The sequence below is a fragment of the Haematobia irritans genome, chromosome 5, assembly GCF_050003625.1.
Source record: "Haematobia irritans isolate KBUSLIRL chromosome 5, ASM5000362v1, whole genome shotgun sequence".
Taxonomy (NCBI): Eukaryota; Metazoa; Arthropoda; class Insecta; order Diptera; family Muscidae; genus Haematobia; species Haematobia irritans.
In genome coordinates, this window is record NC_134401.1 from 146,908,136 (window position 1) to 146,920,328 (window position 12,193).

General features: G+C 31.7%; 1 protein-coding gene and 1 long non-coding RNA gene across 3 annotated transcripts in view; one reads left to right on the forward strand and one right to left on the reverse strand.

Moving 5' to 3' along the window:
* Positions 1 to 2,393, reverse strand: part of LOC142240362 (uncharacterized) — an 84,604-nt gene extending 82,211 nt beyond the window's left edge. The window contains exon 1 of one of the 2 annotated variants that reach the window (XM_075312067.1): positions 1,242 to 2,393. The gene's annotated coding sequence lies outside the window, so the exon portion shown is untranslated. The remainder of the gene's footprint in view (positions 1 to 1,241) is intronic. The other variant, XM_075312072.1, reaches the window with a different exon arrangement.
* A 3,532-nt stretch (positions 2,394 to 5,925) lies between these two features.
* Positions 5,926 to 6,427, forward strand: LOC142237581 (uncharacterized). Its single transcript, XR_012722516.1, has 2 exons — positions 5,926 to 6,182; positions 6,250 to 6,427. It is a non-coding gene; the product is annotated as an uncharacterized LOC142237581 (long non-coding RNA).
* The last annotated feature ends 5,766 nt before the right edge of the window (positions 6,428 to 12,193 follow it).

The following is a 12,193-nucleotide window of genomic DNA, read 5'->3' on the forward strand; positions in this document are numbered from 1 at the left end:
TAATTTTTTGTAGTAACTTGGCGTGGTACAACTTCTCAATAGTGACGGCACTTTTGCGACGGCATTTGGTTATCGTATACGACTGTTCTCGACGTGGTGGGGATTCTCAGAAGGGCCATCAAATTCAAAAAATGTTGGCAGATTATCTTTAGCTGCTAGGGTTGCAGGCTATAAACACTTATGATTTCCATTTTGTTATATCAAAAATTTTATTTATCATACAGCCGATTCTTTCTTTCATAAATATGGGTTCTATTTTAGAAACAGGTCTTCGCTCGAGTTTACTTGTCCTTAGTTATAAATGTTTGTTAGTTTTACCCAGCCATTTTCATGAAGCTTCAAAAATGCATGGTTAGCTAATAAACACTTTAATCGTACTTCGGATATGTCTGAAATCATGACCATTTTAAGTCTTGTAATTTTTTCAATTAAAACATAGAAAAGATGTCGACAATTCACTTAATTCAATTTGAGATAATTTCTTGAAAAGGAAAGTGAATAATAATCCCCATATTTATAAATGTTAAAGTAAACTTGAATCCTACTAAATATTACCATACAATTCCCTTCGATAAACTGTCAGTAAAATATTATGAATATGGACATAAGCATTTACCTTTAAAAGTGCTCATTTCTAATATATCCTCATATATATGGCAACCCTATTCACAAATGCAATCGTTAGAAATTGCATCACTGACTGACTGACATTAAAATCGGTTAGCAACTTATCAAAAATTGTGGCAGGTTCGACGGCATTAGCAATAACAGCCACACCAACAAAAACAACAACAAACACTCAAGCCATAGCAATACCAATGAGAGTGGGTGGTTGTAGGTGTTTGTGTCACAGAGAATATTCGTTTTGCTTTTACGATGTCAATGCAGGTGGATACGGATATTGTGTGTGAACAGAGTGTTGTGATCTTTCGAACAGCAGCAACAACAACATCAAAATGAGACAAGTGTGTAACGCACAACTAAATTTATTTCTCATCTGCTCAATTTCAGAATTCACACGCACACACGCTCATGCACACAAGAAAAAATATCGCCCATAGACTTGATTTATTTGATGTTCTAAAATTATTTGGGTCATCTGGTATTCTTTTTTTTTGTTTTGTTTGAATTTTTTACACAACAACGGATCATAGGTGTTTCAAAGGAAATTCTAAATCAATTTTGTAATGTCTTTGTGCTAAATTTTATTGATGATTTTTTTTAATTAAATTTCAACTCACATTTTATAGATAAAATGTCTGGGTGGTATGAAAAAACAGCCTTTGAAGAGTTCTGATCTTTATCAGAAGTTAAAATATCCTTGATTGCTTATATGACTTAAAGAGAGTTTAACAATTGACCTCTTAGTTTATTTTATTTTGTTTTTTTTTTTTTTTTTTTTTTTTTTGTAAGAAAAAAGGCCGCTCTTTATTTTTTTCTTTCGTTTTTATTTTTTGTCAGCACTTTCTTTTATTTTCTTTGCCAGTATATGACAGGGGGCACATTCCGAATTTATGTCACTGTGACTCGTTGCATTGTAGTATGAATTTTGTTGTTGTTCTGTTATTGTTTTGTTGTAAATGTGAGATCGTGGAAGGCGAAATTCTACAGCGGCGGCGGATGTATGACAAATAAACGAACCCGGACCACGACCGTTTTCTTTTTTTTTTGCAATTTTTCTTTAAAGGCAACCGTTTATTTCATCAATGCAATGGTATTGCTAATAACCATGCACACAATGTTCCAAAATAAAGCGTAAAATGACGCGCTGATTTGTAAGTTCAGAAACGCACTGAAAGCATCAACTCATTTGAACGAACACAGCTCGAAGCTCTAAACCTCCAATGTTAGCCGTTCTTGTTGTAGTTGCTGTTGTTGTTGCTACCACATCTAATGATGGCAGTTGGTTTGGTCGCTTGCATGGATGGTAGGTTGGTAATACTTCTTGACACTGTAACCGCAATGAGAAACTATAAACGTCAAATTGAAAATAACGTAAAAAAAGGTTCGCGCAATGAGCCGCTTGATGCCGTTGATGTCGTCGTCGTAATAGTTTCGCCGCCGTTGTCAACAAATTCCGCATCCGCAATGGTTGCAAAACAAAAACACACTGAATCAACTGTCAATGGGACTGGTGGCGTTGAAGCGCAAAACAAAACAGCAAATCTCTAAGTTTGGGATGACAACGCTGTTCATGATGATGTCGGCGGTGGTGGTGGGGCCATGGCAGAATATCACAGCTCGTTCCCCAAAAAGCAGCGGCCTAATGATAGTGCACCCAGTTTATAATGGCAATATGTGATTTTTCTAAAGGAACAAATCGGCTGCTGTGCTAGCGTTGACGCTGCGTCGCATCCATTGTGTGAACACACCAACGCTATTGTGGAGCGACCAAACAAATTAACAGCAAAAACAACTGGCACACAGTGGGGGAAATTGTAATGGAAAAATTGTTGATGATAAAAATAGAACTTACTTCATTGCTTTTTATTTCATTTCATTTTATTGCATTTAATTTAATTTAATTTAATTTAATTTAATTTAATTTAATTTAATTTAATTTAATTTAATTTAATTTAATTTAATTTAATTTAATTTAATTTAATTTAATTTAATTTAATTTAATTTAATTTAATTTAATTTAATTTAATTTAATTTAATTTAATTTAATTTAATTTAATTTAATTTAATTTAATTTAATTTAATTTAATTTAATTTAATTTAATTTAATTTAATTTAATTTAATTTAATTTAATTTAATTTAATTTAATTTAATTTAATTTAATTTAATTTAATTTAATTTAATTTAATTTAATTTAATTTAATTTAATTTAATTTAATTTAATTTAATTTAATTTAATTTAATTTAATTTAATTTAATTTAATTTAATTTAATTTAATTTAATTTAATTTAATTTAATTTAATTTAATTTAATTTAATTTAATTTAATTTAATTTAATTTAATTTAATTTAATTTAATTTAATTTAATTTAATTTAATTTAATTTAATTTAATTTAATTTAATTTAATTTAATTTAATTTAATTTAATTTAAATTAATTTAATTTAATTTAATTTAATTTAATTTAATTTAATTTAATTTAATTTAATTTAATTTAATTTAATTTAATTTAATTTAATTTAATTTAATTTAATTTAATTTAATTTAATTTAATTTAATTTAATTTAATTTAATTTAATTTAATTTAATTTAATTTAATTTAATTTAATTTAATTTAATTTAATTTAATTTAATTTAATTTAATTTAATTTAATTTAATTTAATTTAATTTAATTTAATTTAATTTAATTTAATTTAATTTAATTTAATTTAATTTAATTTAATTTAATTTAATTTAATTTAATTTAATTTAATTTAATTTAATTTAATTTAATTTAATTTAATTTGATTTAATTTAATTTAATTTAATTTAATTTAATTTAATTTAATTTAATTTAATTTAATTTAATTTAATTTAATTTAGTTTAATTTAATTCCATGTTATTTAATTTAAAATATCTTCTCCCAATGTGTAGCATAGAAAATATGAATGGCATACTCCAAATGCGAGTATGTTGCTATTATAGCTGTTATGTTTTCTCATATTCTCCTCTAGTATGTGGGGGAACGACGTAGCAGTAGCAGCGAATGCTGTCGCAGTCGTCGTTCGCTGCAGGTATTTCCCTCATTCATAGTGTGCTTTGCGTTTCTTTTTTTTCTGTAGTTTGTGTTTTTTTTTTTTTTTGTTGCGTTTTCTCAAGGCCTACAGATTTAGGCCAAAAATCTCAAGTGATCTAAACCAACCAAACAAGAAACAAGAGTCGGTACGAGTCTGTCTGTCGTTCGTTTGTTCATTCGTTTGCAATCGTTTCGCATTGCCACTTACATACACCGCCACCTACCTAGCTATAGACTTCACCCCTCTGCCCCAGCACCAGCTTCAACCTCCTGCCCCTTTGTCTACATTTGCAATAGTGTCGTAAGTAAAGTATGGTGGCTGCTTGATGGCTGACTGGCTGGCTGTTGTATTAAAGTGTGTTATTTAGTTTATTTGTGGGGCCCATCGCCTCGCCACAATGCAAGTGAGAGGATTGACTGACAACATGTGCATATGTGTTTGCCTGTATGTTCGTTCGACCGACCAACTTACAAAACCCACGAACAATATTAAAAAAAAAAACTACTAAACAGAACAACAACAATTCGTCACATATCCACACAAACACGCACTATTTGTTGCGATTGCACAGAAAAGAAAAAAGAGGAACCATAGAACCACCTCCATTGTAACAACGGTGTAAGACTGTAAGTGTAAAATCTCCTTCATTCTTTTGATTAGGAGGGATATTGCATATTATTCATAGTCATCATTCATCAATTGTGATTGAGAAACTTAACTCTTTGTTTTGCCATGCCAATAATGCATGTGCTTTGTGTGAGGGGGTGGCCTATATTAGCGAGAGAGAGAGTGAGAGATGAAGTTGTAATGAGAAGATTTAATAGAGCGCATATACATCAATGAATGAAAGATGATCGATGGTCAATCACCGAACCACATATATCACACATGGAAATGATTGGCAATGTGGAACGGTCTGATAAATTAGCTTTAATTATTTGTCTAGAATTTCATTTAAAGTGGATTTATGACAAATATAAAGAGGATGTTGGAGAGAGGGTGTTTTACATTGATTTTTTTTTATTTTCAAGCAGGAAGAATACACTAAAAATTTGTACAACTAGAGAAGACTTTTTGCAGCGAGGTTTTCATTCGACAATTAGGATGATTTCAACAGACAGAGCCAGATTGCTACAGAGTTACATTGTGAGACTATGGAACGTCGTTTGGATTGGAACCTAATGGCTTTATTCAAAGTATATTGATACCATTTCAAAGAATATTGAGTCCGTAAATTTTTGGAAGGAAAATTCCGCTGTTGAGGTCAAGAAGGAAGAGGAACCTGAGGAATCCCATATTGATATATACTTCGCTGTCTCCGGTTAAATGGATAATATGTTTTTTTTTTTTAACGGCTACAGCAACGAAAACGTGTACCATGGAGGATAAAAAAATCCACCATCCCTATGGCTGACCCTTGATTGAACGTGCGAGGGATAGGTAAGAAAGAAATCATTTTCACAGTAATGTGAAACGTCGGCTATAAATAGGAGGTATTTGTTTGCTAAATATAGAATCAGGCAGCACTTATTGATATGAGTGATGTTCACCAACTAGAGTATCACAATGGACATAATAATCCAAGGAGGCTCGGAGTTTCGAGTGGAACTCTTTGATGTCACCATAGTGTAATAGTTACCATGTCCGCTTGCATAGAAAGTGTCGTGGGTTCTATCCCAGTTTCTAGTAAAGAGTATTTAAGCGGTGGTTTTGTTTAGTCTGCACGGCGCATAAGATCGTGTTCCTTCTGCACGGATGAAAAAGACTGTTTCTCATATGTTTGGCTATAAACATTATATGTTTGGAACACAAATTTTTAAACACAATATTTTTGAGTGCAAGCATATAATGTTCATAAAATAGCATAAGATGTTTGGGACATATATGTTAATATGTTAGAACATATTATGTTTGGGACATAAAATGTTTTTAAATATAATATGCTTGGATGCAAACATATATTAATTTAGAAATAGCCTATAAACATATATATGTTTAGTAGCTTGGAGCGCTATTTAACAGGGAGCGATATTGAATTAAGTTGGTGGTTGTTGCTTGTTATTACAAAATTAACATTTTATTTTTCCTTGGGCAATTGATCAGCTACTTCTTTGATCCTTACAAACTGTGTGGTCCGCTGTTCGAATCCCCGTCCGGCAAAAGGTAAAATTAAAATAAAAAAAATCATACAATTGAATAATTTCTTCAACAATGTTTGTATTACAGAAAAAGGTGCTACCCTGCCAGCATTTCAAAGTTCCATTTCATCTTCATCGCTACCACAGACTCGTAAATGTCACTACAACCATCCTACTGTGATGGGGGGCAGCATATCATAAAGTACAAAATGTACTTCATACATGTATTTTGCCATCACTACTTTTACAAAAGCCATTTTATTTTTTGTGAAACGCCAAGCGCAACCAGCTTGTTATATTTTATTTAAATAAAAACGAAAATAAAGTTCTGAAAACATAGATTTTACGCTTAAAATTGTGAAAGGTATATTGGTGAACAATTTTTGATTTTCCAAATGGAATAAAGTGATTGTTTTTCAAATATTTTACAGACACGCTGCCTCCATCGAATAAAAACACTGGCTGATAGACGCTGCAACATGTAACTCGCTACTTGTAACTCTACCTCTAATGCAAAAAATTATGTTAAATGTGATGTGATAGTGGTATAAATGTTATATTTTTAAGAATTTGTAAATAATTAATCAAATTATTAAATATCTAAACAAACGTGTTTTACTCGACCACAATGATTCTTTTACCACTATCTTAAAATGTGCTTTTTCTGATTGTTTGGAGGGTCTCTTATTGGCGTCGTTCTAAATTGATCTATAAAGGCACCTAATAATTGCACTCATGCGAAACCTTTTTGTAGTAACTTGGCGTGGTACAACTTCTCAATAGTGACGGCGCTTTTCCGACGAGTTTTTGATATCGTATATGATTGTTTTCAACGTACTGGGGATTCTCAGAAGCGCCCCCAAATTCAAAAAATGTTGGCAGGGTAAGAACTAAAAAATCTCGTGGAAGTGAGAAAGATGTGGGGGAATATACAATTAGGCAGAAACAAAATTTTGAGCATTCAGGTCGAAAACCTATGTTGTTAGCACCTATATTACCTGTTTATTTTCATAATTCATTATGATTGTAAATATATAAATAAATAAATAAAAATTTGAGCACAATATTGTTTGGGAGAATTTTTTTTAAGCATATAATACTTTTGGGTGCAAAGTGCTTCCAAACATATTATATGTTCATATAATAACATATTGTTTTTTGGAAGAAAACATTATTGAATTTGGATGCAAAAATACAAAATGTTTGGAACTTAGACTACCCAAACATATATTGTTTAGACCAATATGCTTTCAAACATATTATATATTGGAAGAGATCAAACATATAAATGTTTCGGCAATACCCAAAAATGTATATGCTTGAAGCAAAATATGTTTGGGAGTATATGTTACAGAAGCGATTTTTTGTGAGCGTGTGGAACTGGCAGGTCATGCTATTTAGACTGATATGTCTATGTAAACTTACTTATACTTTGTGTCATCTTCCTATAATGAAGCCAACCCATTTTTGTCACCTGCGGCGGCTGATACGCAATTTTTGCCATCTTTGATTGATTGTAGGATTAGCTGTACAACTAATCTCCTACACGCTCACAAAAAATCGCTTCTGTAACATATACTCCCAAACATATTTTGCTTCAAGCATATACATTCTTGGGTATTGCCCAAACATTTATATGTTTGATCTCTACCAATATATAATATGTTTGAAAGCATATTTGTCTAAACAATTTATGTTTGGGTAGTCTAAGTTCCAAACATTTTGTATTTTTGCATCCAAATTCAATAATGTTGTCTTCCAAAAAACAATATGTTATTTTGTGAACATATAATATGTTTGGAAGCATTTTGCACCCAAAAATATTATATGCTTAAAAAAATTCTCCCAAACAATATTGTGCTCAAAATTTTATTTATTTATTTATATATTTACAATCATAGTGAATTATGAAAATAAACAGGTAATATAGGTGCTAACAACATAGGTTTTCGACCTGAATGCTCAAAATTTTGTTTCTGCCTAATTGTATATTCCCCCACATCTTTCTCACTTCCAAGACATTTTTTAGTTCTTAGCACCTTTTTCTGTAATACAAACATTGTAGAAGAAATTATTCAATTGTATGATTTTTTTATTTTAATTTTACCTTTTGCCGGACGGGGATTCGAACAGCGGACCACACAGTTTGTAAGGATCAAAGAAGTAGCTGATCAATTGCCCAAGGAAAAATAAAATGTTAATTTTGTAATAACAAGCAACAACCACCAACTTAATTCAATATCGCTCCCTGTTAAATAGCGCTCCAAGCTACTAAACACATATATGTTTATAGGCTATTTCTAAATTAATATATGTTTGCATCCAAGCATATTATATTTACAAACATTTTATGTCCCAAACATAATATGTTCTAACATATTAACATATATGTCCCATACATGTTATGCTAGTTTATGAAAATTATATGCTTGCACTCAAAAATATTGTGTTTAAAAATTTGTGTTCCAAACATATAATGTTTATAGCCAAACATATGAAAAACAGTCTTTTTCATCCGTGTAACATTTCCGAAAACCTCTCATTGATTTTATAATGGATAAATGTCCGCCGCCGAATTTACAAATTTATACATGCTTACCTGTCAAGACGTCGGTGGCAAAAATTAAAAAAAATAAAGCGGCTTCATACTCTGCTATTAGTTAAATATTTAATATCAACTAAATTTAAATATATTTAAAAAATATTCGAAAATCTAATGAGACTTAAAGAGAAATTGCAATAATAATTCTCTCATTATCACAGCTTAAAAGGAAAACGATTTATGTAGGCCGTTCACGTCCTCACAGATTTGGTCAATTGCGTCTTTTAATTTCATTGAGTTCTACTGCGAGAGGTGGTCAAGGTGATTCATTTGAAGGTTATTTCCAATGATATAATATTATTTTACAATAGTGTGCCAAAGCAATATCATAGAATATTAAAATTTCACAAATGCTAAAATAACTTTTAGAAGCTCTCAAAGAAATTATTGTTATCATTGCCCATCACCACTTTATAATATGCCATGAAGCAATATTTCACATAAAATGCACATGCTGCTAAAACAAAAAAAAACCGAACAAAGTGAATTCTTATTTTATAACACCCTCTCACAAATAACCTAATTTCGAGTTGTCTCTTTTTTTTTTTTTGCTTTAGCAATGTTACATATTTGTGCTGTCACCCAATTGTCACACTCATATAGCACAACATTTCCGTTTTTCTCACTGAAAATCAAGCCTTTTACATTCTCTTCATCACTCTCCCATTTACATAGTGTCATCATCCCGTTAGTGATACCCAGAAAGCAGGCACACACACACCCTCACATAACTCCAAAACGTATGCGAAACACGCACAGATCCATTCCAAATGATTGTGGGTATGTTTGTGTATATGTTTGTAGAAGAGAGGATAACTAGTTCATTGGTCATTATGAGAGAGAGAGTGTGACAGAGGAGGAACCTACGAAACACTCAGGACAACATAAATAACCCTATTTAATCTTTAAGCTCCCCCAGGGTAAATTTGTATCTTTATTGTTTTTTTCTATTTTTTCCCTGTAGGTTATAACACACTTGCTGTATTGTTTTTTTTTTTTTTTTTAACTTTGCAAAAGAACATTCACTCACTCTATTTAAAGACACATTTTCAATTGTGTACTGCACACACTTTTGTTAAATTTTTTAACGGGAATTGTATATAGTAATTTATGTATATTTTTTTACTTCAATTCATTTTATAAAATTTAGAGTCAATTTAATATATGTATGTACATATTTTTTTTTTTACATCAACTTATGATAATTTTGTACTTCTTGTAATTTGTAATTTTGTAATAATGGAATGGAAAGACAATAAAGGATATTATGACAGTAGGGACAATTATCGATAACCACACATGGTAGGGAATGAAGTAAATGAGTTATCGATAGTAGTCATACATTATTATCGATTTTATAAGGTAATGTAAAAATAATATCGATTATAGTAAAGGATATAATTATCAAGGTAATTTCCTTGGATCTATTTAATGCAAAATGGACATTTAGCTAAATTTTTGCTGGAAACAACAACAATTAAGATTTACGCCCGGTTTACATGTCTCGAATCGAACAATCACAACTTTAAGCGACGTTTACATTATGATCGAAATATCTGTTTAGGACATTTGAAATTTCGCTTTTGTTTAGAAATGCAATTAGCAAATCTCGCAATAGTATTTTTTTTTTTGCATAATGTTTACTTGTTTGGTGTTTTATTATATAAATCATTTGCGCATCAATTTTTAAAATGTACATTTTAATGCCCCGTTCACATTATACTTTTATCCGTACAAAATGTCTGTATTTCAATAAAATCGTACTGTGTGGTCAAACGCTAATACATAATATGATTTTGAACGACGACGAATAGGCATACTTGCGTAGTCACATCTGTTAAACTGACGCCGGTGGCAAACATTTTGTGTAATGCGCCGTTCAGGATATAAAATAATCCGGACGAAATGTCTGGGTTTGTAAAGAATCTTACAGCGTCACCAAACGCTAAGAATTATCGGAGATATATAAAATATGAATAAGTATCTGGACAGCGCATTATTCAGTAGAGCTGATTGGGGCCAACTTATTCGCTTTTCGTATTATGCACTTTACAGACTATCAGTTATTCCGGACGACAGTGCTCGTGTCGAACATATCCCATATATTGTGCACATTATAAGTTAAGTACGAAGGCATAATCGATACTGCTGCATGTTTATGGGATCGATAACACATTTACCGATTATTTAGTCATCGCCGACAAGCCGTATCGATCCGACACACTGTAAGATTCTTCACAAACACCGACATTCCGTCCGGAATAATTGATAGTCTGTAAAGCGCATTATACATTTTCCGGTCAAATGTAGAAAAACGCTACGAATTGTCGGCGATCTGCGCCGTTCAGATTGTAAGTTTAATCTAACCTGACCTTTCCCAGATGTTGGCCACACTATAAGTTATTCCCAGATGCTGGACAAACTATAAGATGTGATCGATAACATATTTGTCGATTATTTAGTCATCACCGACAATTCGTATCGATTGGCCACACTGTAAGATTCTTTACAAACACAGAAATTCCGTCCGGAATAAGTTATAGCCTGGACGGCGCATTAAAGGGATCGCTAACACATTTATCTATATTTTACATACCTCCGACAATTCTTAGCGGTCGGCCACACTGTAAGATTCTTTACAAGCACAGCCATTCCCCAGACTACGAGGTTTTCCGTACCACTATGCTCGTGTTCAACTATTCGAAAAAATATCCCAAATATTGGCCACATTATAAATTATGTTCGGATAAATAATCTAACATATCCCATATATTGGCCAGATTATAAGTTAAGTACGAAGGCATAATCGATAATGCCGCATGTTTATGGGATCGATAACACATTTACCGATTATTTACTCATCAACGAATTGTCGTATCTATTGGACACATTGTAAGATTCTTCACAAACACAGACAGTCTGCCCGGAAAAAAATTATATGTTGTAAGACGCATTATGCGCCGTCCAGATGGTTAGTTTACCCGGACGACAGTGCTCGTGTCAAACATATGCCAGATATTGGCCAGACTATAAGCTATGTTCGAAGACATATCAAATTAGCTTTGTCATCCATTTTATGAAATCCCCAAAACATCGTCTAACCCCCATTTTCATGAAGCTCCGTTAGTGCTACGTTAAGGCCGGTACTCTGTTCGGTTTTCGCGTTGAAACTCCATACAAAACCAAAAAATGCGAACAATTTGTGAAATTTTTTCCATTTGTGATACTTTGCTTTTTCGTGTTGAAAAACTGACGTTTATAGCACGGCGCCATTTGCAATGTGAATTAAGAAATAATTTATTTATTAAAAACTATTTGTGCGGGTTTATAAATCAAACACGGACCATATTTTTGTTCCGAAACTATACAAAGGCTCAAAGGAATAGCAGATCAATTGCCCAAGGAAAAATAAAATGTTATTTTGTAAAAACAAGCAACACCACCAACTTAATCCAATATCGCTCCCTGTAAAATAGCGCTCCAAGCTACCTAAAAAAACGCCGCTTTCTATGAGCGAAATAATGGTTTCCATAAAAATTTTTCGCAAGAATGAACATAGTACCGGCCTTTAGCTAACGAACTTTTAAACCGTACTATGGACAAATCTGCCATCTTGCTAATATATTCAAAATGCCAGTTAGGAACTTAACTGTTAAAAATTTTTCAGTTAAAGTTAACCGGAGAGAAGATATTTTCATTTTACTTTCTGTTAACTGGGAGTTAAAGTCTAACGGAGCTACATGAAAATGGCCGTAAATAACAGTATTATAAGA